This window comes from Pipistrellus hanaki (assembly GCF_964339955.1).
Source record: "Pipistrellus hanaki genome assembly, chromosome: 3".
NCBI lineage: Eukaryota > Metazoa > Chordata > Mammalia > Chiroptera > Vespertilionidae > Pipistrellus > Pipistrellus hanaki.
The window spans coordinates 16,634,343-16,640,342 of record NC_140505.1 but is presented as its reverse complement, the minus strand read 5'-3'; the positions used below and the strand labels follow the sequence as shown (position 1 = coordinate 16,640,342).

At 37.2% G+C, this 6,000-nt stretch overlaps 1 long non-coding RNA gene across 1 annotated transcript in view; it reads left to right on the top strand.

Annotated features, from left to right (window-relative positions):
- The first annotated feature begins 242 nt into the window (after positions 1-242).
- Positions 243-6,000, top strand: part of LOC311619110 — a 39,861-nt gene continuing 34,103 nt past the window's right edge. The window contains exons 1-2 of the long non-coding RNA XR_014794448.1: positions 243-373; positions 1,205-1,320. This is a non-coding gene — a long non-coding RNA (uncharacterized lncRNA). The remainder of the gene's footprint in view (positions 374-1,204; positions 1,321-6,000) is intronic.

Here is a 6,000-nt window from a genome sequence, read left to right as displayed (position 1 = left end):
AGTGTATGATAAATCCACGGCTGAGCGCTTTTCTTTCCTGTCTTTTGGGTGGCAGAGAGGAGAAATCATCAGTGGCACTCACTCCCTTAGCCTTCAGAAAATGTCCACAAATGCACCACCGCTAAAAACAACAGGATTTTGACAGATTCATAGCGACTTACAACCTTCTACTTGGCTGCAAGGGAAAGACCAGTTTCTACCTCTCAAGGAGCAGAGCAACAGGGAAAATGAGGAGCCACCTGAGAGTACTTCTGAAAATGCCGAAATAAAAGCTAAATGGGGTGAATACCCTAGCGAACCCCATAACGATTCCATGGCTCAATATTGAAGAGGTTCTGGAAAAATAGGAGGCAGCACAAGCCATCCTGCCCAGGTGAGGGGAGGCAGAGAAGCAGGGTCTGCAGGCTGTTGTTTAATTCACCTTCTAAGTGGACTAATTAAATAAAACAATTAGTGGTTGGCTTTTGTCCTGCAAGTTATTCTGCCACTGATGAAATTCCAAGGAATGGCAAGGAGCCAAACTTGCTCAAGTGACTTCTTGTTTCACTCAGCCATTTAAGTGCTCATCAAGTGTTAAATTTAAATGTGTGTAAAGATTATTAAAAAAAAAAAATCATGGGAAAAGTGTGAATATATATGGGCCATACATATCAGTCAAGGGGGAAATAGCTTTGGGGCTTCTAGAGATTTTGCTTTTAGCAAAAGTCATTTTTCTCCTTCTGGTAAGCCTGTGAGCTTTTAATAGCCACTTTTCTTGATTGCCTTCTAGATCATAGTCTGCTGCCAAGTGCCCCGGTGCGCATACGGGGATGCTAGGTCTTGAGGGGAAGGAGGGTTTGAGAGGCCCCTCACACTAGAGTTCTGAAAGCTTTCCCAGATTGAGACAACCGTGTCACTCTCTGAAATTATGTAATAAAATAAAGTCTCCAGCTCAGGTTTCACAAATGATTCTTTTTAGTTTGGAATGTTTTTATATTCTTAGTAAGAAGACATTTGGAAAAATATCCACCTCAGAGTACCTTATATATATTTAAAACTATTACGATGACCTTGCAGTTAAAATATTGTGATATTGCCTAGAGAGTAAATTATTAAAATAATTTATTGTCTTGAGAACAAATGGTACTAACTTGTTCTTTATTTTCTGATTAGTATTTTTTTGGGGTAGAAATTATTGACACTTGGGTTTATTTTTTCTTAACAGGTAATGATGTAGCTAGACTGTATTTTGTAGTATGGAGAAAATCTGGCATAGTCTTAATTTTAATACACAACCAACCAATGAGGAGACAGAGTACATACCCAAGATCAGAGGCACAGGTGAGCAAATGCAGGTGCCCAGTATCTCCTTCCTTAGTTCCTCCCAAAGAACATGACTTGCTTCATCATCAACCAGGTAGGTGAGAAATCTGGATCTATGGACTTGCTGTCATTTCTACCAGTCACCCTGTCCACAAACATCCCAGTCACTAAATCAGATCCCAGGTGCACACCCTATATCAATAGAGGCTTTCTTGATGTGCTACTATTTAATTTTCACTTATGACATTGGGTCTGAAAGAGATTTTTGTCCAGCAGGCTGGACAGCACCAACCACTGTGGTCAACTGATAATGATCGTTGAAGAGTGCACTATTCTTCCTTTTGGAAAACTTGCCCATATTATTTTTTCACAATCACCTGCACAGTAGAAGTAGTTAACAGTTCTGAAAAAACGAAGTCTATATTATAGTTTTTGTCTTAAATGTCATATTTGCTGAATACCCAGCACTTGAACAGGTGTTGAGGTTTTTTCCAAAGTATATTGAAGCCACAGATCTTATCTTGAGTAGAGCTTGGAAGAGGAGAATAATCAAAACCTTGACAAGAACCCAACATTACAAACAAATGCTACCAGTTTTATTGAGCACATAGTATGGACCAGGCACTTTACATATATTATTTCCAGTTTCCCCAGCAATTCTTCATAACTGGTTATAAAGGCCAATGCATATATGAGACAAATTATGTTCTAAGAAATTTAAACTTCTCAAATATCACACAGAAAATGTCACAGTTAAGATTAGACCTAGGAATATTTAAATCAAAACTGATATTCATTCATGACACCACATTGCCTCTGAAGAGACTTTTGTGCATGGGGTTAAGATGGAGTGGGGAAATTCAGTGCACCCCACTGCACACACTTGAGACTATATTAATATCATCAAATTTCAGAAAAATATTATACTTTATTTCTTGTTTATATGAACTAAGGAAGTAAGCTTGTTTCTTTTTCCATTTACCCCAATTTCTTTGCAATATTTCCAATATTTGATATGGAATTAAACACAGGTTATTGTTATTGAAATTTGTATACTCTTTATATTTTCTTTCAAGAAATAGTTATACATTTACATGCATACATTGTTTTGCTTCTTTTAAACTTTTTTAGGCATTGATAGTATAGTTCAATAATAGTACCAAAGATATTAATAATATACATACAAAACCCCAAAGATTCCATCAAAAAACTACGAGACATAATAAATGAATTCAGCAATGTAGCAGGATACAAAATTAACATCCAGAAATCTGTGGCCTTTTTATACACCAATAATGAATTCACAGAAAGAGAAATGAAAAAAAAAATCCTACTTACCATTGAACAAAAAAATTAAGATATCTAGGAATAAACTTAGTTAAATAAATTTAACTAAGGATGTAAAAGACTTGTACTCGAAAAACTACAGGACATTGAAAAAAGAGATAGAGGAAGACATAAACAAATGGAAGAACATACCATGTTCATGGATTGGTAGAATCAACATCATTAAAATGTCCATACTACCCAAAGCAATCTACAGATTCAATGCAATTCCCATTAAAATACCAACCTCATGTTTCAAAGATCTAGAACAAACTCTCCAAAAATTCATCTGGAATTAAAATGACCCCGAATAGCCACAGAAATCCTGAGAAAGTAGGACAAAGCTGGAAGGATCACAATATCAGATATCAAGCTATATTACCAAGCCACGATTCTCAAAACTGCCTGGTACTGGCACAAGAACGGACATATAGACCAATGAAACAGAACAGAGAACCCAGAAATTGACATAAGCAATTATGTTCAATTAATATTTGACAAAGGAGGCATGAGGATAGAATGGAGTAAAGACAGTCTCTTCAATAAATGGTACTGCAAAATTTAGTCAGATACATGCAAAAAAATTACTCTAGATCACCAACTCTCACCATACACAAAAATATACTCAAAATGTCTAAGGGACTTAAATGTAAGATGAGAAATCATAAAAATCCTACAAGACTCCATAGGCAGTAAAATAGCAGACATATGTTGTAGCAATATCTTTACCAACACAGCACCTGGGGCAAAGGAGGAGACAATAAACAAATGGGACTACATAAAAATTAAAAGCTTCTACCCAGCAAAAGAAACCATGAACAAAACAATAAGAAAGCCCACTGCACTGGAGAACATACTTTCCAATGATATTTCAGATAAGGGTTTAATCTCCAAAATTTACAGAGAATTCATACAACTTGACAAAAGGAAGATAAACAATGCAATCAAAAAACGGGCTAAAGGCCTAAATAGACAATTTTCGAAAGAGGACATACAGAAGGCTGAGAGATATATGAAAACATGCTCAAAGTCACTAATCATCCAAGATATAAAAATCAAAACAACCATAAAATATCATCTCATACCTGTCAGAATGGCTATCATCAACAAACAGCAAGTGCTGGCGAGGATGTGGAGAAAAAGGAACCCTGGTGCGCTGCTGTGGGAATGTAGACTGATGTAGCCACTGTGGAAGACAGTATGGAGTTTCCTCAAAAAGTTAAAAATGGAACTCCCATTTGACCCAGTAATCCCACTTCTAGGACTATAAAGCAGGAAACCAGAACCATCATTCAGAAAGGATATATATGCACCCCTATGTTCATAGCAGCACAATTTACAATAGCTTAGATTTGAAAACATCCTAAATGCCCATCAGCAGATGAGTCGATTAAAAACTGTGGTATATCTACACAATGGAACCCTAAACTGCTATTTAAAAAAAAAAGAAAAAGAAACTTTTACCATTTGCAACAGCATGGATGGAACTTGAGAGCTTTATGCTAAGTGAAATAAGCCAATTGGAGAAAGATAAATATCATATGATCTCATTCATATGTGGGATATAATGATCAACACAATTTGATGAACAGGAATAGATCTAGAGACAAATGGAGGGGGAGGAGGGTTAGAAAGCAACCAAAGGACTTGTATGCATGCATATTAGCATAACCAATGGACACAGACACTGGGGCGGTGGGGGCTTGCCCAGGGTGGGAATGGTTTGGGGTGAGGAGGGGGGCAATCAGGGAAAAAGGAGACATATGTAAAACTTTAGACAATAAATAAATTTTAAAAAATAGTACGAAGGATAATAATGTAAAATTTAGGACAATGAGCTTTTTGTATATATTTAGTTTGTAATGAATTATGTTGGTAAGACACATACTAGTAATTAAGTCAGATTTTGTGTGTTGCAATATATATGATTAGAGTGAAGGAATAAGATTGAGCCAAGAGGTAAACATCCCAGAAAAGAAGTTTGTGGTCACTGTTCACACAATGTTCTGGTGCATTATCCCAATAGTATTATGTTTATAAGGTCATAAATTATTAATGGTCTGGATCTACTTCAAGAAATATGCTGGAAGCACAGGCTATCTCCACCTGCCTTCTGAGGCAGGCCACCTGCATTCCATTGCATCAGTATAGAAAAAAATATACCAGTGAACCTTTGTCAGAATTTTGGCAAGCATCCCCCATGCAAGGTGCATAGCAGAATTTGTTTAGGACAATTCTCTTTGTTCCTCATTTACTTAATACTTTCCAGAATAACTTTTCGTTTGAGTTTTATATTTTCTACATGTAGCTGACAGGACAGAAAGTTGGTTGACTAAAACACTAACTACATGCAGACATTATCCTCTCCCTTATCAAAGATTTACCCAGGCAGCTTTTGCTGCAATGGTGCTTCATAGAAAACACCTCCTAGATCTCAGTTGATTGGAACAACAAACATCTTTTTTTATCTCACTCACAGTTCTGTGAGATGGTATGGCTTTTCTGCTGGGTGGGTCTGCTCCATATGCCTGCTTATCTGGACACCAAAGGTGAAGGAACAGCTTCCATGCGGGATGTGCTATTATTATGATGCGAACTGGAGCGCAGAAAGGCTGGTAGAAATGTTAATGCCCCTTAAAGCCTTCCTTTGCACCTGGCATACTGTTCCTTCTTCCCATATTCCACTGTTCATAGTAACTAGGTCATATGCCCAAATGACAAAACTGACATTGATGGGGCTTCTATACTATTCTCTTCCTATGGGGGAGGAGGAGAAAGTAAATGGTTGCTGAATAATACTATAATCTCTTTACCTCAATTATGGATGCACCTTACCTTTGCATTCAGACTCAAATCATAGCATTTTTTAGGAGAATACCCTAAAAGGCATCAGATTTAAAGTCCAGGATCTTGTACTAGCATCTCTAGCATGCCCAGATATAGCTCCTTTGATCCAGACACCTATGAACTAAAAAGAAAAGTTATTTATATTTTCTTGGGAACACACACACACACACACACACACACACACACACACACACACCTTTTAAAGGTGGAACAAGACCAGGATAAAAGCAATAAACAATCATATCTGGAAAAGTGAAAAGTGGAAGGCACACAGCAGTTGCTGGTCCATAACAATTATGAATACCCACTGAGCAAATGTCCCTTATGAAAATGCTTCATAAGAGCAACCAAATCTCAGAGGCTTTCCACCAGAAACAGTTGTTTCTCACACAAACAGATGTGTTTCTGTAAATCTGACCTGATCTGTAGATCAGCTACATAAACTCTCCAGGTAGTAAGTCAGGCTCAGAACTGCTCCATATGTCTTCTTACTCAAAGCCCCTGGATGAGAGAGAAGCTACTGTC